This window comes from Tinamus guttatus, unplaced genomic scaffold (assembly GCF_059628265.1).
Source record: "Tinamus guttatus ecotype Peru unplaced genomic scaffold, ASM5962826v1 Tinamus_guttatus_pri_ptg000355l, whole genome shotgun sequence".
Classification (NCBI taxonomy): domain Eukaryota; kingdom Metazoa; phylum Chordata; class Aves; order Tinamiformes; family Tinamidae; genus Tinamus; species Tinamus guttatus.
In genome coordinates, this window is record NW_028288889.1 from 1,807,543 (window position 1) to 1,834,948 (window position 27,406).

General features: G+C 36.1%; 2 protein-coding genes across 3 annotated transcripts in view; one reads left to right on the forward strand and one right to left on the reverse strand.

The window, feature by feature from the left end:
• Positions 1-22,421, reverse strand: part of LRRN3 (leucine rich repeat neuronal 3) — a 32,357-nt gene extending 9,936 nt beyond the window's left edge. Inside the window, exon 1 of the mRNA XM_010215385.2 lies at positions 22,325-22,421. The gene's annotated coding sequence lies outside the window, so the exon portion shown is untranslated. The remainder of the gene's footprint in view (positions 1-22,324) is intronic.
• IMMP2L (inner mitochondrial membrane peptidase subunit 2) overlaps positions 1-27,406 on the forward strand; it is a 436,842-nt gene that overhangs the window by 178,653 nt on the left and 230,783 nt on the right. The window lies entirely within an intron of this gene.

Consider the following 27,406-nt stretch of genomic DNA (forward strand, 5'->3'; position numbering starts at 1 on the left):
ATGTGTAAAACAAAATTGTTTGTAAAGCAGCTTAGGAAAAAAGAGTTCTGTTCTCTGCTGTTTTTTATTTCAGTTGGAGTGATTTATGCATAATCATAAATTACCAGCTGTAAAAATACTGTCTGATTACAGAAAGTATTTTAATTTGTATTTAATTTTAATTACAGTTTTTGCTTAGTTGAGCATCTCATCAATAATATTACATGTTAAGTTAATTTTTGTATATGATTTGAAAAAAACTAATGTTATTTTCAGACCTGAAATTATTGTCTTTTTGTGCTTACATGACCCATTCATCAGCTGTAACCCACTGTAGGATTATGACGGTTCATTTCGTTTTGTCCCAGAAGTGAATACATTAAAGTTTATTCAATTCTATTTTCTTTTTATGATTTGCTTTTAAAAATAAGACCAGAAGAGGATATTAAATAAATAATAACAATACTTACAGTATGCATCTACTATGTATGACTCTAAAGCTAAAGTAATTATATTCACTAACTGTGTTTTCTTTCAAGTGTTCCTGTTTTCCTTTTAAAGTTGAAGTAATTTATGTTTGAATTTACAAACTTACTTTATTTAACTAACCATGTCAGCATGTTTAGACTCAACTGCCACTTCCCCCATGCCCTTTTTTGTCCAATCTATAATCATTTAGTGTTTATCATTATCTTAAAAGATTCTTTTATATTTTATTTGAACTGACAAGTTCACTCAGCTCCCTTATATTATGTGATTTGGCACATTATCATGTCACTGACCAGAATTATCTTAGTTTAATTTCTCTCCTTGAAGCGCTTGTGACATAATCACATTTTAATTTTGTATTTCCTTTTTAACTCTGCAGCATTTATTATCATTTTTTGCCACCTTTCTTCATTTTGTGTCCCAAATCTGAAAGCACTTTAAGCAGAAAACACTTAAATTAATGTGCTGATCCCACAGAGAATTTTGACCAGCATTTCTGTTCAGGCATTACAATCAGATTGTGGTGAATGCACTCAAAGCTTGGATATAGGTTTTGTGGTCATGCATAATTTTGTTTTAGTTCCTAGTTAGAATGCAAAAACTATGCACAGACATATAACCTTTAGGTGCCTGTCTCAACATATCTAGATGTTAAAGATGCACAGGAATATTTGTGCATTTAAATGCATATACCTTTGGAAATATGGCTCTTAAAATGGAACCAAAGATAAGTTTCAATCAGAGGTATTGAACACTGATATTCCTTGAAAATATCCTACCAGTACTTGCTAGTGGTGATTATGGAATGACAGACTGACCAGTTTCGTTTGCCACTGGTGTTGTTGTGGAATAGAGGAATCATTTCAGATCGTCTGAGTTCATGCTTGCAAAGATTAAGTTTTGAGAACAATGATAATGCTTAGACAAAGGAGCCTGTTATTTCATTAGAAGACACACTGTTTTAAGTCTGGCTTCAACCTTTCTATTTGCAGATAATGGTCTGGTTGTCTTTTCTACTAGTATAAACAGCTTGAATGAGTAAGAAAATATAGACATTTCAGTAATATATAATTTCAACAGTCTGAAATTATGCGATTATGGTCTAATACTAATTTTTGCTTCAAAATTGGAACTCATTATTGGGCAATAAGAAGGAGAAAGACATGATATGTTTACTTACGCAAGGGATGATCTCTAGTATGTCTGTGAAACATCAAATATGAATGTAGCGTATGCTACAATAGTTTTATTCTACATTAGTTTATTCTACAAGGTGCAGGTAAGAACTCCCATAGAACACTGTACAGTTCTGGTCACTCAACTTCAGTAAAAATGAGCTAAAATTAGGGAAGATTCAGTAGGTGAAAAAAATCTATGTTATTTTTAGGAAAGGAAACCAGGAAAATGGCTGGCTTTATGCAAAATGGGAGGGAGAGAGCTGCTTTCTATAATTATATGAAGTTAAAAACAATGGAGTGAAAAAAACTATTTAAGCCAAAAGCCGTGTAGGCACTACAAAAAATGATTCTGTAATGGACATGAAAAAATTAATGTTGACCTTGAAAATTATTGCCACCTGTCAGATGGAGTGAAATTGTAGAACAGTGACAAAAGCACTGGGACAAAAATCACACTTTTTTTTTTTTTTTTTAAGAGCAAGTTTGTTCAATTTGTTTGAGAACTTTGGTGACCTCCTTGCTTATAATAGCAAGTGTCCCTCCAGTCCTGTGAGCCTTAAAAAACAAACAAACAAACAACCAACACAACAAACCTATTCCTCTGTCAGGAACAGGAACAGTTGCTGCTGTTTTTGTACAAAATATTATGTACAGTGATATATTATTTCTACAGGCACCAGGAGTGGGTATATGTACTGAAAGTCCTGGAGCTGTTTCACCATATACATACATGATAATTCTAAGAAAATGTCTCAACTGACAGGGTCCTTATGAAGATTTCACTGTAAAAATGTTATTGTGGTTCTTAAAAATATTCTCACAGTCTGTCCCACCATGTTACTACTCTGCCTCATTAACTCCTTCAGTTAACAGTGTTCTCCACAGTTAACTAGGAGCTTGTATGGAAACAGTGACAGCCAAATGTTAAGAAAAAACACTATCCTATATAAATGTTGGTGCTTTGAAAAGAATAAGGAGGTTTCTACATAGATAATCTAGAATACATTCCATAAATTATAAACAAAGAGTAAAAGGAGATATAAAGGTAGCTTTTTTTTTTTTTTTTTTTTTTTTTTTTAAGCAAGTGGGAGTGGTATTTCAGTGGTCTCCTTTGAAACTACTCTTTTTCCACTGTTTTCCACACAATGCAGAAGGAATTAGGATACTGGAAATGCATGAAATCCCTGTAATTTGCAATATTTAAAACAAGATATGTTGTTATGGTTCAGAAAAGAAAGGACGTATACGCAGTCAAAGAGAGTAAAACGAAGGACTCAGTCGACTCTCAATGACATTTGGAGTGGCTGATTTATCTCGTCCTTTCTCATACAGTATGTTAAAACCAGGCAGATATAGTCTGTCAAGAATAGCTGAACCATAATCTCAGAAGAGACTCAGGAGACAGGCAATTCTCCAAAAACATATTCTAAGTATGTGTGTTTTTATAATGCAGCAGTGGGTAATAGTAGGAAAAGCAGTTATTTATGGTCACTGATTAGCATTTACTTGATAGGGTTATTTGGTGCAGCATAAAAGCTAGATTGACAATACCATTTAACGTGCATTGGGGATTAATGTGGTTACGACAACTTAAACAGGTAAACAAAGATAATTTAGATTTGATGCGTGGCTTTTTCTGTCAGTTCCTGTAAATGCTGAACTGAATATGTAGCTTAAATTTTCTTGTAGTATAATCATCCTTCCTCCAAGCAGCAGTTGTCACTTTTTTAATATTATAGTGATGGAAGTTATAAACTACCTGTCTTTCTTCTTGCAAATAACTCCGTGTCCCCTGTTTATAGCTATGGAAATGTCACCTTAAATTGCTTTTATGTTCTTAATAGTGTGAAAGCAAAGCATAGATATCTTTTAAAGTCAAATCCCATGGGTATTTTTAAGCTACTAATTTAGTAGCTAAGTCACTAATTTAGTATCGATAGATTTGAAATTGTCCCTATCATGGTACTCTATTTCAGATGGAAAATTCAAATTTTCAAAGTATACCCAGACATAGAATGCGCAGATTGTTCTGCACTCTGTGTTAAACAGTGTTCCAAATCATAAATTCTAACTTAGATATTTTCAGCCCCTGACATAACAGGTCAAATTTCTACTACTGATGATGGAGAATAGTCATGATGACTTTCTGAACTTCCAGTCATGATCCTCCAGTACCACTTGCAATTGATTAAAGGTTGAGATTATTCCAGAATCAAGCAGATTTGTAAAACAACATGTCTCAATGCCTGAGAACTTAAAAAAAAAATCCTGAAAACATTTTCTTGAAAGTCACGGAATCTTCCTTTCAATATTTTGTATCTTCATGAGAGGTAATATGAACAAAAGAAAGAATCTAGAAAGCATGAAGTAGCATTAGAAAGTTATGGAAGTAATGAGTAAAAAGTTATGCCAGTTATGTGGAGAAATGGTCTCATTTGTCGGTATTTCAGTAACTCAGACTTTGAAAGTTGATTAATTAATGCATTAGACATGGTAAGGAAAATATCATTTTGGGCATAGCAGCCACAAAAATGTTTGTCTCTAAAATTAGTATTATAGTACAATTATTACATAGCCACTGTTGCTGATAAATACTAGAACGAAATGATAATTGATGTCATGTATAAATTTGCTGGTTAGTTGTTCTTTTTTTCTACAAGAAATATTCTTCAATGGTCAACATTTAAAATATTTTTGTGTTCCACCTAGTTGATAGATGCCTCTCTATTATTGGATAAATACTAAGAATTTTTGAGATCAGCTCTCTTCAAACTCAGCATATCCAAATCCCTTCTAATGCTGCTATGGTTTATGAAGGCATATGGAAATAGAAAACTGATTTTCACTAAGCTAAGATTTTAAGGAAAATATGCTACATGTGAGAACATAGATAATTGATTACAAAAATGTAGCATTAACTTGGACAAAATAAAACCAGAAGACAGTATTTATGTTGTGATGAAGATGAGGCAAAGGTTGGTTTTGCTTTGGATACGGTCCTGTAGTGATCCGTGCCAGGCCAGGAGGGGCTCACAGCAGCTTGAGCAGGTTGTGTTATTTGTAGCTTGGTCTATTACCAAAAGCTCTTTTTATTTATTTATTTTTTTATCAAAGGAATTTCGTCTTTGAAATGGCTTGTTTTGCTGAAAATGAATAGTTCTTTTGAATATGTCTCCTGTAGGACTGTGTAGCTCTTCCCTTATCATAGCTGTCCAGAAGCGTGATCTTATAAATAAAACAGGATCAAGACTGTTTTGGATATAGTCAATACTCACTTAATATTTACAGTCAAAAATGCTATTAACTAAGCTCGTCTAATAAACACATTCCTGTCTTAGGAGGAAGGATGTCATCATAATGCTCTGTACATACCGACCAATAACTCAAGAGTCCTGAGGAGTTTTATTTGCTTCTTTTTCTGGTCTTCCTAGCTGTTTTCTGGGTGTTAGTTCTTCCAAGTATGCCTGCAAGACTTTACCTTTCCAACTGTGAGTCAGGGAAGTACAAATCCTGGTCTGTTAAAGCAGATAGACTCCTCTTGTTGCCCCTAACTACTTCTTCCCTACATATGGGCTCCATTTCCAGAATTCTTAAGGAGGTAGAGGTAACATTTCTCTTCTCTGAACTTCTTTATGGATCATAAAAAAGACCCCAAGCCCACTAACTTTTGTTAGTGAATGGCAAGCTTTGTTTTCCTTTGTTTTGCTTTATTATATAAGTAAAATAGAAGATTATATATAAATGTGAGCTTCAAAATCTAATTGAAAAATATGTTTGCGCATTCTAGTGAAAAATATCATACTCTGACAAGTTTAATTTGTGAAATAGCATATTTCTCAGGCAGCTATTAAGGTCTGACATGCTTAACATTCATTAGTTTGGTAATTAGTTTAGGTAGATTGTGTTGGGACAGACTCATTTCTACCTTGCTGCCACTGAGTCAATCATATATTTGTCAGAAAAGTTCACTCTCAAGATATTCATCATCAGGATTTTTAATTGCTTTCTGTTTTGAAAATACTACTGGCTGAGAAGCATGAAACTGAGAATTTGTTTCACTGAAAAAAATGAGCTTTATTCCAGTGGCCAAACACCCTGGTTTGTTATTTTAATGCTTATATATGCTCGGCTTACATTCTGCATGTTATAGAAAGAATGTTGCAAGCTTAAATGGATTTTACAAATAGATACCAGAAAGATGTATGTAATTATTGGGCTCTATCAACCTTAGCGACGTTCTTTTACAATAACAATTATAAAATACAGTTCTTAGTAATATGCATTGCTATGCAGTGCAAAATTATTATTTTCAGATCTCAGTGACTTCTGTCTGCTGTGACAAAACTCATGTGGGCACTGATGCTTGCTGCAATACCACATCATAAAATAGATGTTGTCAGAAGGGATAAAAATAAAGTTGCAGAAATTGGCCATGGGGAAGGAGGATCCAGATGGAGTATTTTGCAGTTAGGACATGTGTTAGGATCCAGCAAGGTTAATTGTGGTCTCATTTAATTTATGGGAAATTTACCTGGAAAACATTCAAAATAGTTATTGACCAGAAGTCAGCATAAAGTAGCTCCATTCATATAGCCCAACCTTGAGCATCCTGATTTGGGGGATGCTGATATGTAGCATTCACAGTTTTTCTGCCACTCAGCTTCAAACTTCAAAAGAACAGCTGTGCATAAGAATTGATATCAAACTCTTCAGACCAACTTGGTTTTGTTTTGGCCTCGTTCTTTAAATCTGGTCATCTCAGTTGCTGCTTAGCTTTATAAATTAACCGTATCATTATAAGGAATTAGTTGACTTCCTTCTCAATGACTAGTATTCTAAGCTCCAAAATACAGTGTAAACTGGTAACCTTATCTGAAAATTAAAACTTTGTTTTGTCCTGAAAACTGTAAGTAGAAGAGTTATAACTCAGCTTTTGTCTGCTGGAGACAGGTAGGAAGAATAAAAGAATAAAATAAGAGGAATGAGATTTTTTTTCTCATTCTCTTGCTCATCATCTTCATATGCTGGAAGTAAAACTGAACTGATGTTAACTTAATTCCACCCCTGCTCTAGCTGCATACTATCAGAAAAACAGAAATTTCATTGGTATGTCCTTTGAGGGCCTTTTTTCTTATGCCAGAGCTACCTCTCTAATGACTGTTTGGAGACCCATATAATAAAAGTCATAATTCCTCAATCCTTTCCATGCACAAAAGAGTGAAGTGAAACCAGCAATTACCATGACATCAGCCTGCTACAAGAACTCAGCTTTCATCAGACATAAGCTGGGAGCTCTCAAATGCTAGTCTAAGCTGTGTGTGTCTCTGGGTTATCAGTATTTCATGCTTTCTGCAGTGTGCTGTCATGTGTATTATATTTCCATTATCAATTTGGGATTATGAAATTTAACTGCAAATGGATAATTGGTAAATGTGACCTTTCCATTCATAAATTATCTGAAAACAGGCAAACAGGCTATGACTTCAAGTATGTTCTTCTTTTCTTTTTTTTTTTTTTTTTGCATTTAAGTGATTGAATGAATACGGCAATTCATGTTACTTGTTTGATACTTGGAGTTTGCTATTTAATCTATATTACACTTTCTGTTGGAGCTGATCGCTAAGCAAATGGCTCACTTTTCATTAACTATTTCTTATGAACTTTGTTGAATCCGAACCCAGAACTTGCTTCACAGTTGGAGAGTTTCAGTAATGGACCCAAAATTCATTTTGCAGAGCTTTCAGTATGATCACAGTGTTATTCAACCAAACAATTTTGAAAACCAAAGAAGGGTGTGAATATTGCTGAACTGAGATATGATTTAGGAAAGGCTCAGTAACCTTTGCAAATGTTTTTCTCAGAGTTCTTTCTCCAGGGTTTTGGTTCCTGTGTTATAGGGCTTCTAAAAATACTAGAAATGCTTCTAGAAATGCTTGCAATCTATTTTTCTGAAGTCTTTTTTGGAAGGAACTTGAATGGATTTTTTTTTTTTCCTGCTGAGAGGTGCTTACCACGCCACTCAAAAAAGTCCATTAATTCTTAAAGGCTCAGTCGTGTCTGGGTAGATATAGATTATAGAATAGGGTGGTGATGAGCTGCATTTTCTAAGATAACTGCATGGACCTAGAATGCCCCTGGAGCTTGGGCTTGTACAGAGTCACAAAAAAACTTTTCTTTCTAAGATAACCACATTAACCTAGAATGCCTCTGGATCTTTGACCTGTAAAAAGTTGGAAAAAACTTCTCTTTTTCCTCAAGCCCATGGAAATGCTGGATGTTCCCTCTCTGAGGACTCGATATGGAATTTTCAAATCTCAGTTAACCTCAGGTGAGGAGCAAAAATCATCACACATCACTATTTTCCGTATAAGCAATGCCTACTCACAGAAAATGCCTACTCTTTCCTCTCTGCCTACTCACAGAAAATTAGTCACAGTCAGAATAGTTTAGCTTCCGTTTGCTACTATTGTTAAAAATAAAAATGGGATTTTATTGAACGTAAACACACTGTACCAAAGAAACTGCAGTTCAAGACACTAGAACATGTAGTTTCCTTGGTAGGACAAGAAAAGGACTGAACAGATAAATCCTCTGGAAGGTTCATTATACACACAAAATTGTTGCTCACTCACTTTGAAATAACATGTCTATGGCCTTGACATTTAATCAGAGCAAGAATGGCATTTGTTGAATCTCATATTCAGTAAATCATCAATTAAAATTACTTTTTTTAAGGTCAGTAAAATGCAAAATGCTTGTTATTTTTGTACAGATTTTTCTTTTATCACTTTTTATGTTATGCTTTCCCCTGAAGACATGTGTTGGGGACTTTAATCAGAGAGTGTTTTTTTATATATTTATCTCCCTTGCTCTCTGGCTGTCTCTCTTTCTCATGTATTTCATGTATTTGTTTTATCTGCTTATCAATCTGAATATCCATATCAATACAAGACAAACGATACATATGATTTTATTTTTTTTAAAAAAAAAAATTTCTAAAAATATATATTTATGCTAGTAAAAAGAATTACTGAAAATGTACTTAGAGGAGGTATTAATTTTATATAAGGACTAAAGTAAGGAACACGTACAGAGCTATAGTACTGTCTAGAGCACATAGATCCCTCAGGTGCACAACTAGCAACTTCTCTGCTGGCATAAGTGGCTTTACGTATGTATACCAACTGCCCTAAATTTCGTAAAGTCTTAGTAAAATCTGACTAATAAAATAAACCAATAAAGGCTCTGATACATTCATCTATTCTGTATATTGCTCAGTAGAAATTAAGGATGTAGTAGTTGACTCCGGTTTTACTTGTTTAATAGAGATGTAGATTATGGTTTATTGGGATTTACATCTTTGGTAATTGTTTTGCATCTCAATATATAAAGAGCTAGGCTGAATATATGCATAACATATTAAAAATGCCATTAAGCAAATGATTCTGCATGAAACTGCGAGATGAATTAATGCCGTGCCTCTTTATACTATGCAAAACACACATTTTCCCCAATTATTTTACAATTGATTGCTCTATATTGTGGCCCAAGGGAATTCCAAAAAATCTGTTTGCATGTTTCCTACTAGTCTGTTTCTGTACTATGATTTAATTAAGCATCAAAAGAATGCATTAGTTATGTGTTACTAAAGGTAAATGATTTTGAATTGTGAGAAAATAATCATACGTGTGTGTGTGTTCTAGCATATTCTAAGACTTTGCACCTGAATTTATTGTTCTTATTTTTATGTATCTGTAACATTTTTTGAAGTATATGTTTAGATAAAAAGCATGTGTTTTTGACCTTTGGACTGCCCATTTGGAAAGTCACCCAAAAGATGGCTCTGTGGGGTCTGTATGAACATGCCCGTTGAACATGCCTTACTCCAATTCATGGACAAGTTCAAAGCCTTTGTTAATATCTGAGATACTTCTAACTTGTTTGTCAAAGCCTAAATGTATATTTAGTCTGTATTAGTCTACCCTCCCAATCCAAGAGGTTCCTATGCTCTATGAACCTGTTCAAAACTTGTCAGGGTTTCTACAAACACTGTTGGTTTTCTTGTCAATTAAATATCAAAGTGCAGTTGTATTCCGATGCCATTCTCCCTAAGTTTTTAAAAATGTCCATCTCTAGTAACTGCAGAAAGTGTCTGAAAGTGTCTGAATGTCTGTATTTGTGCTTCTGTTTTCTTACTTCCTTTCCTCAGCTTTTATAGTATTTCCTGAGTCCATGATGAAATAGAAGAAATCAGCAGAGCATTTACTAGTTAGAAACTGTGAAAATAGACAGTTGAAAGGATATTCAGACAAACATTTGTATGTTTATTATACTAACCTAAATCCAAAACTTCTTTTAGTTTTGATAATTCTGTTTCAGTCGGAAATTTAGAAATATTTTTCTTCTCTGAATGGGCAGTCTTCCTGTATCTGATGAAGTGTCAAGATTAAACCAAGTATTAGTATTTTCCTATATTTTATTCAATAATAATTTAATGTAAAATACAGAAAAAGTGCCCATCCATTTTTGAAAGAATGCTCTAATCCATAAGGTGTTATCTATGCTACAAGTCATGGTATTGATGAAAAGGAGTCCTGTGCTGACTCCTTGGAAGGGCTGTAGGCTGCTATTTAGGACCTGTCATGCCTTTCAGGTAGGCAAAACAACTACTTTGCAGACTTCAAAATGCAAAAGAATGATAAGATTTTCTTCAAAGTGGGCTTGTTAATGGCTGTCTTATATAGGCTCCCTGTTAGCATGCTGCTTGTTTCATAATAACATTCCAAGATAGCTTTTCACAAGTATACAGGGTCTAGGCACCTAACAGAGAGTCCGTTTTGTTTTGGGGAGCAGATAATTCAAAGTTAACTTTGAAATGCCTTGATTCCTGCCTTGAACTAAGCCTTAACCTTTGACTGGCAGTGGGAATTGGAGACCTGGCTTCACACTGTGCTTTGGAGGAAGGCATCTCCTATATCATTAAAGTGTTTTTGAAAGTTTCACTTGCTTTGTATTTGGAATAAAACTGTAATTGAATAGTAATAGAAAGAGAATGAAGAAAACAGCTGTCAGATTGGACAAAGTACAAATCCTTCTTCATGGAAGTAATAATATATATTTTTTTCTAATTTACACAAAAAAACAATAAAGAAAATGAGACTGCAAAAAGAAATAAACGCAAAATATATAAAACTAGTCTTTTTTAAATATGCCTTTTTAAATTTGGGGGAAATACATGTATGTGTTGTGACACTTTGTTCTCAATTCTCAGTGATGTTGAGAGATCCTGATAGAAGTGCATAGCGTTATTCTTTTATAGGCTGCTCTGAAGCTCAGAAATAAACTGAGTAACATGTGGCAGTTGCTAGGGTAACCATTTTTTGCATTTCATAGAAAAAGACCAAGAATAAAACACATGTAAATTGACAGTTTGGAAAGAAGTATCATATGCAGTCTCATATTCACAATTTGTTTTCCATGGTTTTCCTCTGTTAGTCCTTTTAGATCTGCTTCAGCCTTGAATCATTCCACACACTTGTATCTTGCTTGGCTCAGAAAACAATTTAAGCATTTAGCTACTAAGCTTAACCTGTCTATCAAGCTATCTATACTTACTGTATAATGAGATAAAACTGGGACGGGTGTCAGTGCTTTGTAGTACTCTCTGTGTGTGATTATCAGGTCACGTGAGCAGAAATCTTATTTTAAAAGTTGTTCTATGCACTTAAATATGACTTCCTGTAGTTGCTCACATGCCAGTAAGTGTCTACTTTGAATACCAGTATTTGGGCGAAAAGGCAGTAGGCACTTGGAAAGCTCAGCTTTCATTGCACACAGAGGAGAACAATTAAGGACTTTAACAGGAGTTCCTTATTAAGACAAGCTTTTCTGTGCCTGTTTTGGAAAATGCTTGGAGGAATGAATTCTGCAACTTGTGTAATAAGAAAAGTATCCTTATTATAAGAGGAAATAATTTCATAAGGTATCATTAACCATATTTGATTTGAATTAACTCTAATATTTTAAGTGAATGTCAACAAGACAGATTTTGTCTGACAAATTTAATAATTATAGCTAATATATAGTCTATGGCTCTATTTTGGTATTATTTTCGTAATAATGCCTTACCCTTTGTTTTTAGTCAAGGCAAAAATCAGAGATGCAAATTGTTTATGACAGATGGAATCTTATAGAAGAAAATACTTTCAGGTTTTCTCCCTATTCTCTCTAAACGTAGTGCTTAATAAATCTCATTACAGTGTTTTTGTATGTGTTCAGATCCCGAAAATGAAAAAGTTGTCTTATGCTGTGGATGAATTCTGCCCTGTTTTACTCTCTATGGCTTCAGTAACGTTGCATGTTAGCATGACTCTAGTTCATTGTCCTCTGCACATGGCTGCCTTTTTTAAAGATTAGGAAAAACAAATGATGTTGACCTAATCATCCATATGAGGGCTCTGTAAATTTTAGGCTACTGTAATTGACTGGTTCGTGTTTCATAAATTACTGTAGTATAAGTAATTACTGGAAGAATCTTGATATTTGTGATAGCAAAAATAATAGCTTTAAACTGGCAAGATTTCTCAGCAAAATCACTCCTCATGAAACTCATCGAAGGCTTAAGTTATGTAAAGACTGAAACAGATTACCTATATTCGCTACAGGAAGGAGGGAATAAATACTACTCTAGGAAGTGAAAGCCAAAGTTTGGCATGATAGTCAGGGCTTAGTATGAAGAGGTCATTGTAGTAATTATAATTCACTCTTACTCATACTGTATTTTCTAGACTGTATTTTAATTTACTGTAATTTATTCAGCCTCAAATGTGTGGAATACACTGGGCATGTGGCTGATTCACAACAAAGATTTGTTACTCTATTGTAGAAGGGCATTTAAACATTTTTTTTGGTATCCTGTTGGAAGGTTGGCAAGTTACCTTTCCCTTGGTAGGGAACAAGAAAACAAATACTGCTTCTGTTTCCTCTGTAGCTGATACGATTATGGAAGATTGTCTTCTCAAATTTTTTATTCCATAGTATTGGGCTGGAGATGAAAATCAAAGCATGTAGCATGAACAACTGGCACCATTCCTTTCACCTCTAATATTGTCTTCATTGCTGTCTTCTGATTCAGTAATACTAAGACATTTAATTAGGCTCCAAAAAATACAATTGTGTAAATTATCACTTAACACAAGGTGGGCAAAGGAGCAAGTCCCTCTACTTATAAGGATCATGGGATCACAGAACAGTTCAGATTGAAAGGCACCTCAGAAGGTCTCTAGTCCAGTCTCTGGTTCAAAGCAGGGTTGGTGGTTATGTCAGACCAGCTCATGGAAGGTGGAATCTGGCTTTAGAGTTTCTTACCAGCTGCTATGTAGAATTGATTAATCTTGTCCCAAGACCTTCCCATTTCACAGAGATCATGGCTGATTTTGATCTATGTGGATTCAATACTGTACTTTAACTTGCCGAGCAAAATCTATTTTAAGCGGTGCTAAGGCAAACAAGATTTTTTTTTTATGGAATTGGATATTTTCCTCAGACCTGAATTAATTACTCCTTATTGCTTCTCTTAAAATATCTGTATTTCAATTAATGATGGACCAGAAGATTTCTACAAAATGTACTCAGACTTTTAGAAAGTTTGACTGCCTTCCCGTGAGAGATTAAATAGCACTGCTGAGGACTTTTATGACAATTTTTATAATTGCCATTGAGTAGTTCTGAACAGATAGTCTACAATCCTGACATAACGATTTTCATGTTCCTGTCCTATATTTGTGTCGTGTTTATAATGTCTTCATTGTCTTTGTGCTCTTTCTAGGGTTAATAAAATGATACACCAAAGTAACATTGTTTTGAGAACTGATACAAGACAAATTAAAACCAAAGGAAAGACTATTAAGACCTGAAGGAGTTGGAGACTTGAAGGAGTTGGAAAGATTTTGTTTTCTGTGAACTTTGGATAAGCCTCAGAGGCTGTCAGAGCAATGATGAAGAATAACACTTGACATACAGAAAGTTTATGAGTTCTCCAACCTTTAAAAGAGCACAAAGTACTTTAGAACAGAAAGCCAAGGCCTGTGTTGGCATAACTCCACTGAGTTTGATGGATCTATATACTTCTATACTTCAGCTGAGAGTCTAACAAAGAACCCTAAATGCACTTGAGAATTTGGACAATGTATAAGTAAGCTGTATATAAGTTTCAGCAAATAAATCTTTGAAATTGCATATAACTTTTCTTCTATACTGTAATTATAGTTTATTATTAAGTGATACCTACTACAGGTAATATATTCCATACAGAATACTATTATGCTATTAAATTAATATTTAAATATCTAGAAGTAGAACTCAGATGAGGATTGTATCATGAAGCTTCTGAAGGTAGTGGGAACATTAGATTGTCAGCAACTTTAACAGGTAAGCTTTATTACAGATGGTTCTTTTATCTAAGTATCAAAATATAAACTGAAAGACCTTTCAGTGATTCCCACATTTAACACCCTTAAGTTTTAATGCACAGCTATAAGAAAAAAAATCACCCTATTTTAATCAATATTTTCCTATTAAAATCACATATTTTTAGCTAATACATTCTATAAGTGATTCAGTCCTTTATAGATTAGCTTCTAAATGTAACTGGTGAACAAAATTCATAATGCATATAAAAGAATTTCTATTAATCATAGAAAGACGTATATGAATAGGATCTATAACTTCTGTCTTTAAAGGAAGACAGTAGTTTTGTTTGTCCTTCTTCTTAAGTGTTTGGAAGAACTAAATTGAACTTTTACTGCTGCTGATGGTAGTAATATGAATATGCCCTCGTTCAAGCTTTTAACTTTCTTCATACATTTGTTAAGGAGATATAGAAATTTTTTAAAAAAGTGAAATAAAGAATAGTTATTTATTTATTTTTAATTTCTAGTAACTCTTAAAAATGGAAAAATGCATAATATTTCATACCCTCTATGTATGTAAACACTGTTGCGCTTCACTGACAAATGTTTAGCTGCAGGTAAGCGGAATATAAAATTTAAAAAAAAGGTTATAGTGAGAATCATGTATTTTTATTTTGAAACATGAGTTTAATTCATGCGAGTTGTATTTCAAAGTAAGATTAATTCAATTAAATATTGAACAGGCTTATTTCTTCATCACCAGGATTAAGGATATACTGGTTTCCAAATCCAAATGCTTCCTCACAGAGGTGGCTAAATGTTTAGTAAAGCTCTGTTAAATCGACTCACTTTGAGCAGAAGTTGAAAACCAGCTTTGTTTCCAGGATCACCCAGGGCATGGCGCAGGAATCTCCCTTTTCCATGAATTATGGACTGTGATTTTTAAGCTTTTTATAACTGTCTGAGTGATTCCCTTTCATCTGCAGGCCCACATTTCAGAAAGTTTTGCATGTCCCTCTAGGTCTTTTAGATAGAAGCTTGTACATTAACGTGTATAATAATTAAATTATTCTAAACAGGAAGAAAGGTCTCAAAAAGTTGTTTTTCAGTCCTTTTTATGCTGCATGAGTGGAAGTATGTCAACATGATGAATTCTGTAAAAGAATTTCTGTAAAAGAAAATGATGAAAATACCAAAAAGCAAAGAGAAAATTCTTTAAGAATCCCTTCTGTGTCTGTTGACTTCAATAGGAATTTCACTATTTATCAAAAATTGAAGTAAAAATTACACCCATGGATGGCAATTCTAAGGACCATCTGTAAAAGGCTTTTGGATTGTTCTATATGGTATGGAAGTTTTAATGGTAATAGTTTCATTCTATTCGTTTTCAGCACAGAGTTCTGTTATAAGTACTTTTACACAGGACTCTGTAAAAGCAGTGTTAATGGGAAAACAGAAACAAATAGAATTAAAGCAAAAAATCAAGAAGGAATAAAAGATAACAATTTCAGTTAAGTCTCCCACAATGGCTTTGATCCAGCCTGTGTATACTGAGGTATGTGAAATATCAGAAATAACCAGCAATATACAGTAGCACCAGCTTTAGAGATACAACAGTGGGCAATTTATGCTTTAGCGTTTGTGGCTAATGAAGCAAAATTATGGATATTGTGTGAGATGTTAAACGGATTTTCTTTGGCTTATATCTTAAAGTTGTTTTAATATAACCTTCACTTTTTTTTTTTTTTTTTTTTTTTTTTTTTTTTTTTTGTAGTTAGAGGTGGTTAGAATGTTTGTTAGAAAATGTAAGCTTACCTGTTAGAGAGGAAACTGGTATTTTAGTCTTAATTATGTGTTAACGGGATGGAAGCATCCCTGCCAGTATGGACACAAATGCATTGCCTCTCCTAATCACTGCTGAGCAGGTGGGAGGTAAAGCTCTAAGTACACTAGAAAAAATGAGGCTAGGGCTGAACACTGGACTATTGAAATCAAGTTTTAACAAAGTGGGGAAAATGCAGTATTTTAAAGGTAGCACAACAAAACAATAAGGAAAGCCCTTTGTATTAAAATTAGTCTATGCACTAATCCCTGGAGGGATTACTTCCAAGCAGAGTGGCTATAGGGTTTGCATGGAGTGTGTCCAAGCAGGCAAACTGCTTTGGTGTCTGTGTAAGTGAAAAATGTAGGACTACTGCTCCGCAGTTCTACAGAATGAGTAGCTCTTATTTCTGCCAAAGAAATATTGGGTTCAGCAGCCTAGCTGCTGCTCTTGGAGGACAGGATCCTTTTGCTGGTTTGTTTTTGGAGTTTAGAGTCTGTTCTTAGAATGATATTCTGAATATTGCTTTTGTCTCTTAATGCACAACAAAAACGAAACAACTTAAAATTTGTGTCTGTCTGACATAATATTGATGACTAGGTAATCTATATCCAAGCAGCATTTGGAAGAATATGTTGCCTGAATTACATGCGCTGGATGAAACTGCTGTTCAGACAAACATTTCTAGCTTTATAGGTCATTATATTTGCAATTACCTCATTTTGTCTTCTCTCTCATCATAAGGGTACCTCTATAAACTGGTATGATGGTCATTAATCATTTCACCTCTCTCAAGTGCTGCAGTGTTTTAGTCTTGTGTTTGTGCTGCTGGTAAGTAACTGGCTTAGCACACTCAGATGAAGTGAACAGTGAAATTATGTATTCCAGAAGTGCCATGAAATATCTACCACCCAGTCTCAACTCTTTTTTTTTTTTTTTTCAAAGTTGATATGGAGTGTTCTGTGTAAAGAAAAATATATATGCAAAATAAGTTTCTGCAGTACACTGAAACTAGGATGAACATAGAGGATAACCTAAATAGCTCAGTTTTGCTGTGAACTGGTATGAAATGGGCCTTATGCAGATAATGTTCCTCAAGCTCCACTGGTAATGAAACACCACTTGACAGCAATTTTGTATCTCATGCTGAAAGTCGGGTTTCTGTAGAATTTGATAAGAGAAAATATTGTACTTTATAAACCCATGACACTGTTTTTGAAACAGTTTGTTTCCTAGCCTGTTTCTTTCCCCAGTCACTTTGGAGAAGGAAGAGTAATTCTTACAGCACCGGCTGGTTTCTGTATGAGACATATGGAAAATGGCAGCTCAAGTTGCTTGGAATCTTTGGAGCTGCTTTTGTAGAGGGAAGACGTTTTCCTGGAAGGCGCATCCCAAGTCCACTCAAGACACTTCTGTGTATCCCAATGCAGGAAATGAATAAACCCCCCAATTTCAGGGTATATTTCTTGTGCTATCTTGAATAAAGCTGACTTTTTGTTTCAGCATCATACTGACAAAGCCAGCCAGTCTGCTGATCAGCTGCCGTTTTGTCCTATCTCCCCAAACCCTAGCAGAAGAGCCCCAGTAACCTGCAGACCTTTGCACTACCATGGCGTTGCCTTGGGAAAGACTATTAGGAGAGTCCCCTTCCCTTGCACAGGATGATTGCTGTTCTGTACTGATTTAAGTAAGTCCCAGTGCGCAGCTTTGCTCTTCCCTATGTGTTTGTATGTTTGTTGTCTGTTCCATTACACGATGCTTCTTTGGTATTTTTCTTCTGTAATATATTCAACAGGCGATTTCTGAAATTGTCAGGTCCCTTGGCAGTGAGTGGTGTAAAGAATCTTTCTTTTTTTGTTTGTTTTTGATACTGGTGGCAGAATGTCCTGGGAATTTTCGGTACAGCTAAGCTTAAGACAGATATTTTTACCAAATGTTTTAGAGACTTTAATGTCTTGGAAGAATGGTTCTTATTCACATGACAAGAAGCGTAGTAAAAGACTCCTGGGGTAAACTAATAATCAGTAGGCATTCTGGAGAAAAAAAAAAGTCCCTATAGCATTTTATTCAGCTTTGCAGTGTTTACCTCTAAGTAGAGACACTTACACAGGAAGCAGAGATGCTAAATTTCTTTTGTGCCAATGATGTCAAAAAACATTTCCCAGTTTGACTGAGATTGTGGTAGCTAGGAACAGAAAAGAGGGAAAAAATCTTTTCTGGTCTAATTCAGAGTACAATAGAGCTAAACTACCACTAAATTTGGGGCAGATATTTTAATGAGTTCCATAAATATCACAATGGAAGAGAAATAATGGGAATACAGAAAATTTATTTCTTATTTCCTTTGAATTCTAGTGATAGTGCTTGTGGCCAAGCAGTTACAGCAAATAGGCTATCTGAAAGGGAAAGAATTTTACTGAGGCAAATCTTTGGTGAAGAATAAAAAGGAAGGATAGATGTTTCAAGGATACATTGTATAGATTCCTCCTTATGGAATTAAACTGTTCCTATTCATTTTAATGCCTTTGCAGTTGTTTATGCTTGGGAACAAACCAGTAAGCAGCTTTGGGGATGGTAAGGGAGAGAGCGTATCTGTAGCTTGTTCATCCAAGCATTTTGTAAATTAAACCCAAAAATAATAAAGTAGAAGTGGGGAGTCTGATAAATATAGTCTTTTTTTAATCAAATGATACCTGTTCTGGCTGTATGAATAGCAAATGTCTCTAAATATCAAGAGAACGAAACACGTGCACATACTGACTATCTCTTTTTATTCCTTTACTATCCACTTAATTATGGCTCATTTATTATGTAGCACCATCCTCCATGTGTTAAGAATATAAAATCACATCAGGAGAGGGTATGTGGATCAAGAAAAACTGTGAATGCAGTTTGTGCTTCACGCCCATGGAAATGCCCTTTCTCACCAGGAGGCTCAGCTGATCCAAGGTGGGCAAACCTTGTTGACATCTATAAAGGTTCTTCACCTGGTACAGAGCAGGAAAGATCTGGGTGCTTTAATGAAGCTGGATCAGTCCAGATTTGCTGGGGATATGAATAAATGGTGGTGACATTGATGACACGCCACTTTAGACTTTGAGTAGAACATTGAACTTGCTACTGTTTGTTTAAAAAGTTTTCTGGTCTCAAGAGTTTCACATAAATGAATAAAAGCTGTTTTACCATAAAGGCATTTAACAACTTGTGACCTATTGAGTTAAATAAGTAAAGGGCATGACTATTGCTTTTTACAGTTATATTGCAGTTATAATGAGCAGTATTGATTTTCTATTAATACTAATGTGTTTAATGACCTTTCTAATGGCATCTGTCACTACTGTTTCTTCTCAAAGTCTGGTGGCATTTTTCCTTCCATCAAGTAAAGGATTACAGTTCTCATTGTATTATTAGAATGGGAATATCTAGCCTTTTAAAAGTAATATGGAGGCTTAAAGACTTAACCAGTTAAAAAAGAAGAAATGTATGTTTTAGAAGCTGGTGAAGTTTTTTTTGACAAATCTTCTAGTTGAGAAAATAGTTGCATGACCATTATGTTTCAGATCAGCTTTTTCTTGTCAGATTTATCTAGTTAGTGATAAGTAGGTTTGTGGATTTTGAAGTGGAAGGGTTTATTAAGACACTTTGTGTGTATCTCAAGAGTTTCAGCTTTTAATAGTACAAAGTCAAGGGAGGATATGTGAATTAACTAAAACTTGGATGCACCATAACTTCATCAGAAACATATACCTATAGTTCAAGAAATGTTAAATTGTTTCTTTCAGGTGTCTTTCATTTCAGAATTAAGAATTCACTAAACTCTATAAAACTTCAGCTATTAAACACCAACCATTTAAAGTTATAGTTGTTCTCCTCAAGCAGTAAAGCACTGGATTGTTACAAGAATCAGTATTAATACGAAGGTTAGGGGTAAGAGTCATAGAAAGTGGCAGGAGAACTGTTTAGTGGTATGCTTCTGCTCTTGGAAACAATTAATTTTGTCCTCTCTGTCTTGTTAATCACAAGTGATTTTCAGGACATCCATATTTTCATAAGCAACTTAATCTAGATTTGTTTACAAAGATTGTACATGATATCTTTGATGTGCATTACAGTTAGAAACATCTTATAGATGGCCTAATTCTGGTGCAAAAGAGAAATACATACTCCTGGGTACTCCAAACAGGGATGCTGTGATGTCATTCTCAAATCTACCACCCTGAAAGGCGGTACTTTGGGGGTTGCCATAACAACATCAGCCAGTCATTGTCTGACACTACAATGTTATTGCAGGAGCTTTTAGGGAATATTAACCAAAATACAGTCACTATGGATTTTGGTTAGCATAGTGAATAAGGATGTCTGAGCAGTGTACTCAGACAGTGAATATGCACTGAATTTCCTCTGTACATGTATGATTTGGAATGACCACATTTTTCTGAAACTCTTTGGAATATCTATGCAGTATTTTAAAGTACTCTATTGGAGTACATGTGGAAAAGATACTGTAAATTGGTTTAAAGTTGCCCATATCTACTTATTTTTTTCTAGAATAAAATGAGCTCAAGTAAATATTCAGAAAAGCTGAGTGTGTACAATGATATAAAATAGAAAAAGTTTCATCTGAGTAGTCCTTTGCATACAGCATGAAGAGCTCAGAATCAGGTTTTCTTCCCTTATTGTATACCACATTCTTCAAAAATCCAAATTAGTAACTTGAAATCCATATTTAAGCAACTAAAATACACATACAACGTAGGTGAAAGAAGAATTTTTAATTAATTGAACCAGAAATTATGGTTTGCATAATAAAATAAGCCAGCTTGCTTTAAACAGATTTCATACATGAGAAAGAGCAAGCTTTCCAATAGCAGGAGCTAATGCCTCAATACCTTTCATTTTCTACTCTGAAAAGGAAACCTCTTCTTAAGCTCATTCATTTTCCAGAGGGGAAATCGAATGCTGTGGCATATTGTCAGAGCTGCTTTATAGTCACCATTTACAAAGGTCACCTGAATTAATTGGCTTCTTACCATACATAGTGTTAAGCTACCCCTTTCCTGACATTTCTGGAAAGGTGGCAGGCTTACAACCTCTGGCTATCTGTTGAGGTTTGTTTCACAGTGTTTGTTTCTCCGAAACCAGTAACTCTACAATTGCAGGCGGGGGATTGCATTGCCACGGAGAAGCAGCTTCTCCCTGACGTTCACTAAGGTGTGCAGAGTCAGGGGGTGGAGGAGAGGCACTGGAGAGATCTGTCTTTACTACACATAATGTTCCGGAAAGCAAACCAAAACATGTAGGATGACTGGGGTTGTATTTCTTTTCACTTTGAAGCAGGCATCGGGTTGCTAACCTGTCCTTTGCATGGAGTGAAGTGAAATCTCCCTCTGGCTTTCCCTGCTGCATGAATCACACTGCTCCACACTGATGGACTTTACTGAATGTATTTTCATCTTAAGGGCTGCTAAAGTGCCCTTTCACTGAATGAAGGGAATGACATGCATATGTAGAAATACACACACTGGGCAGCAACAGTGCTGGCATGGAATTTCAGGGTGACTACACAGGTTAGATAAAAAACAGTTGTCTCCTTCCTAGTCCCCTGCATTTACTGCCCCCTCAGTCTCCTCCTGTTGGTTCTCTGCTTTCTGACCAGCTGTGCTGGGTGAAAACTCAAACTAGACATGTGAAAACAAAGACATTGTGAGCCAAGACAAATAGTTTTGAGCCTCCCTGCACCGAGAGAGGCAAAGGTGATGTAGTGACGGCTTTGCACCAACAACCCGCTCCTGTGGAAATACAGTGTGGGGGCACCCTGCCGCGCTCGTGTTAATTACTGGAGAAGATTACAACTCTCCTGCTCAACGCCATCCCTTTCGCCCTGCGCGGCCGTTCCAGCTGCATCCGTAAGCAGGCGATCGCGCTGTCCCCTCTGACGGGGAAGGGGATGCTTTTAAAGGGAAGTCATTTGCCACAATGCTGAAGATGTATCCTGGCAGAAATTCAATAACTGTTTGTGATATGCTCATTCAGGCTCGCTGCACACTGGGGCTTAGGTCCTGACACAAACAGCATTTCCCGTAATCCTAGCGCCAGAGAGAAGGAAGGAGGCTCTGCTGTCCTGCATCTTATTTTATCGGTTTCAAAACACAGAGCAACTGTGTAATTTGATGTTTGCATCTGAAACATCGGGGGAAACCTCTTCCCTTTATAATATTTCACCCTTTGATGGGTCTTTCAAGCCAGCAAATGCACAGATCCGATACTCTTTCAAGCATGCTTAGATTATCTCTGACACAAAGAGCAAATTGCATTTGCATTTCCCTTTAGAAAGTAAAATGAGGAAGCAAGCTAATAAAATAACTTTGCAAAAAGAAGGCTGGGGAAGCAGGGGAGAAGATTTAAGATAAAAAATCAGGATAGCAATTTAATAAAGAGGAACTTACCCTATCCTTAGAGTAGTTTCAAAGCTGGAGGAGTTCTCACATCCCTGTAAATTTGATTCCTTAGCGCAGGTAGCCACATACTTGCGTTGATGCCAGCGTCTGAGGAGCCGTGCAGGCACGGGCGCGCGCGTGGCTTTGTGCGCGCGCGAGCGTGTGTAGCGGTGTATAATGACACCAAGGCGTTTCTACGGATATCCCGCAGCACGGGAGCCGCTGTGCTGCCAGCCGAGGTCCCCGACGCGCAGCTGCGGCTCGCGACCCGACCCGGCGGGCGGACTAGCCCTCCTTACTCCTCCTCGTCTCCATGGCGGTTGGCGGCGCGGCGCTGAGCCGCCCGCCTGTCCCCCGTCACGGAGCTGCCCGCTGGGCGGTCGTGAATAACGGGGCCCCTCGCGCTCCCTCGAGAGGATCCAATGGCCTCGGCGCGGGCGCTGCAGCGCTGCTGCGCCAGCCTGCCTGGCCGCGGGATGCTGCCTGCTACGTGACACGGCGGCCTGGGCCTCGCCGCGCGCCCGCGTCTCTCCTCCGCTCTGTGGGAGTTGCGGCGCGTGCTTGGTGCTTTTATAGGAGGCCTCCGGAGATTAAACTCGTTATTTTGCCCGTGCGGAAGGGAGGATGTATGAGACGTGTAAGGATGCTCTCTATCAGAGCAGCTGATTAGGGGTCTCTAAACTTCTGAAGAGGCTGCTGTGGTTCAGGGGATGCCAGGTGGTGAAACCCTTCAGGAAAACCTCTCCCCTCTTCACCCCCCCCACCCCGTCATTTTATTGTATGCTTTTATTTTAAGGGAGTTTTTCCTACTCCTCCTTTAGCCAATGTTATGAAATATTAGATTTTATTACGTACGTGTATCCACAGAAACTATGGGTAATATATATAGTAATAATGCACCTTTCTGAAAAATCAAAATTCAGAATGAATAAGCTGAGGAAGGGAGTGGTTAAGTAAAACCTATTTCTTCCCATCTCTGTCTGCTTGAATATCTTTGTGGCTATCTGACAGAGTAAACAAGAGGCTGCACAGATTTTCTTCCCTTATTTCCTTCTCTCCTCTCCTTTTTTCCTGATATACTCAGTAGTAAAGATATCTCTTTTTCCTATTTGTTTTGTATCTGTGAAAAAAAGGGCATGCTGCAAACTGCAGTTTTCTCCCCTGGAGGTTTCAAGAATTATAAAATAATTCACAAAATGTTTTTGATTTCACAGAAATGTACACTAAAAAGGTTACTACTTCTCCTCGAGATGCAAAGCTACAGGTGAACTGTTGTTAGGGAAAGAGTTTTATTTTATGTATTGTTTTATATGAATCAAATTGGTTTGGGGGTTGAACCATAGTGAAATACAAAGGGTGGGTTATCAACAGGTCAAAAATAGCAAAATATTGGTTGTCTTGCATAAATTTAGTACTACAACCCTGATTGATAGAGGCCACCCTCTAGTGGACTAATTTGAAATGTGATTCACATTTCACATAGGCTTTGTCTGGAGAAAGGCTCACAATCATGTCTAATAAGAGTATAAAAAAATCTGAAGATTAACAAACAATGTAAATTAAAGTACATTTGCAATGGCAATAACACCAAAATTCTATTATAAAGTGGTTGTTATTTTATGAACACCATATACATCATTTTAATTCACTTTTGGGTCTGCGATTGTGAAATGCATTTCTGTTTTTCTTCTCTACGAGAATGATTTTGCACTTTATAAAATCACTTATTATGAAAAGTGAATTAAAGTGATGCCATCTTCAATAGATTTCACTTTGCTGTAATTGACTAGGGTAAATTTTGCAAAACTGAATGACTCCCTGGTACTTACATTAGTTGAGCAGTAGTAAAGCACTTTCTTTCCTTCTCCCTCAAATTTCTGAATACAGCACTTAAAGTAAATACTGGGAGAAATGATTAAAATTCCTTGAAGATGTCTGCAGTCAGTTTTTTTAGCACACAGATAGCTGAGTAGGACAACCTCATATGTGAAATAATGGCTCTTAAATGGTAGGCTGCAAATTCATGAAATACTTGAGTGTGGGAGGAATGCTGTGTGGCCTTTCCATTTTCTCCATTTCTCCTATTATAGGCCTTATCATTTTTTTTTCTATTGGGAGTTAAAGGAGAAACAGGCAATATAACAAAAACACTTGGTGTCAACACATCTCTCAGTTCTTCTTGCCCTGAGTTGGGTATGGGGAATAGACACTGCTGCAGAGAATGCCTCAGGCCAGAAAGATTTCATGTCACCTTCTTTCTGTAGGCTCAGGGTTCATCAGTGAAATCTTGTCTTTCATTTGCCCCTGTGAGATAATTTTTACAGCCTTTGATAGCACTGTTCACTGCTACAGGCTGTGAATATAAAACACTGAGAAATTTCCCATAGTAAGTAAACTTAATGGTTGAAGCTTTCCTTGCCTCCTTTGCCAAGTGCTACACAACCTGTCCAGTGTCTGATGGGACAGTGCTCCTAAAGATGTAAGGAAAACGCAACCAAAAGCCAGAAATACGTAAGTTCTTGCCAAGCTAGACCCAACAGGAAAAACAGAAAACCCAGTCCCAGGTATGGGATTATGAAATATGCATCTCTTGTAAGAGATGCAAACCTGTTCTGTCAGGTGGGTAGGAAGAAGGAATTTCAAAAGCTCTGGGCAAAAATTAGGAAAATGGAAGGCCTTCTGTCATAGTGAACCAGGTAGCACCAATAGTTCAGTGGAAGAGCAGAAGATCTGTGGACAAGAGAAAAGGCTGGAAACACCTTGTTCTACCTGAATGTCTTCTGATATTTTGTCCCTAATCTCATATCATTACTGTCCTTTATTTACAGTCCGGCTTCCTGATTAACATGAGAATCATGTAAGAATTGATTAAATGATTTGACATGTGAAATTTGGATGTGATTTTTTCCTCTGTTATATCTTCATCATGGCTGATTTCTATGGCTTGTGTGACTGGAGGGCTAGATAATTAAATCACCTAAAGCATACTGCATAAAAAGACTGTGTTGTTATGAAAAAATATATATGCAATTAAAATATATCCTTCATAGATGCACAGTTACGTATTAGTTAAAATATTATTGTATCATCATAAAGCTCTATTTTATAAAAAAAGAAATAATTGAATATTTAATTGATTTTTTTTGCTGAGAAATATGTTTTTTTTCGAAGTATCTGTGGGAGAAAAATACCTTTTAAAAGTAATACAATTATGATGATTAAGGTTCATTAAGTTATTTTCCTGCTGATTTTACTATAATGTTTGCTGGTTTTAAAATAGCAACATAATCTATTTCACCAGAATTATATATATAGCTTATTATGTTGCAGGATAGAAAAAGAATCCCTTAAACTGGGAGAGATATGATGAAAGTAATGTATGCTAACTCCAGGTATTTATTTTGCATGTGTTTTATCTGATTACTGAGTGCACATGAAAATAAACTAAATAATTACTTGTTTGTAATGTATAATTAATGGTGCATTAAAACTTTAGTTATTAAAATATAGTTCGGTTTGTGCATATATTTTTGCTCTTGTTGGAAAGAGATTTCAAAACTTTCCTGTTTCGGAGTTATGAAAAGGATTGGGCTTTGCCATTAATGTACTGTTTGTTTACTGTGGTTCTGGGTGACCATGTCCAGTGTTTTTAGACACTGAGAACACAGCTCTGTTGTGGAATCCAACAAGTATAGCTAAAAGCTGAAATAAATACTATGCAGTTAAAGCAAAAAGCCCAAAGTTTGTGATTTAAGTTCTAAGATGACGCATTTCATGTTAGGAATTGGCAATTACAAATTATTTTGAAGTAATTACTTGCATAGTTTTTGCCCAAGTATAAAAGAACAGGAACTTTTTGAATAGCAGTATCCATTAATGAAGCACACGCTTTTCAGTTTCTGAGATACTATGGCTGCAAGAAGGAGGGCTGAGTGGCTCCTCTTTTTCTCTCTTTCTTCTTGTAGCCCTTAGAGTAGAAAAGAAAGGAACTGATATTTACGACTGACTCTCACCAGTTCTCCAAAGCCTACCCGTAGCGTATCTGCCATGTGAGGTGTGCCAAGGTATTATTTTCTGAAGCACATTTCAGAATTACTCCAAGTCAAGAAAATTTATCTTGTGACTTCATTGTCGTTATTAACTATAGTTATTATAATTACTATTTATTACGTATGAGTTATTTTAGCTATGCTTATTATTAATTATAGCGATTGTGATGCCTGATTTGCTGGGGAGACATAAGTAGCACCATTTCCTGTAACCTCATTCAACCTAATTCTACCCACATTTTCAGTGTTGCTTATGCAGTGTCATCGACCTGACCCTGTCCTGTGCATTGTCTGATGTAATGGCACCTAACTTACTGATGTTTTCCTAAAGGCTATGCTTCCATATAGACAAATGAAAACTTGTATTAATGCATCTCCCGCTAAAACTGAACCATTTTTTCAGGGATGAGCAAAAGCCAATGAGGTTCATTGTCTTTTCTGAAAATGAAAAGCTTAATGATAAGTTCAAGTTTCTAAGCAAGTCTGTACTTCATGATGGGAAGTGCTATGCTTAGATCACTTAACATGCTATCATCAGCTTTCTTTTATCAGATCCTAGTGTTATTGTTGATAAAACAGAGATAAAGCTGAAAGAAACAAGCTTAGGCCATGAACCTGAGGAGAATTTCACGTAAGAGTAAATTAATATCCATGCAAAGTACCAGCCATTTCATTAAAGCTGTGGAGATGTTAGTCCTAAAGAATATATGACTTTTAGCAAAGTCTGGAACTGTGTTGTAAAGGCAGCTGTATAGTACAGTCAGACTCAAGCATGTGTAATGTGGATGAATGAAAGCAGTGGTGATGAGCTGACGCTTGCCTTGGTGATCAAGGGGATTTTGCATATTCCAGCAAATTCTCTTACTCATGTAACAACTGTATTCTAAGAAACAGAAGGGACAAAATCCCAGGAGAGGGCAAAACTGTGGAGAGCCTTCCTCAGGAATGATCTAAGGTCTGAAAATCTTGACGTACTTTATGCTAGTGCCTACTGGGTCCCCTTGTACAACTCAGGGTGCTATTAAAGTTCTTTTAATTTTCA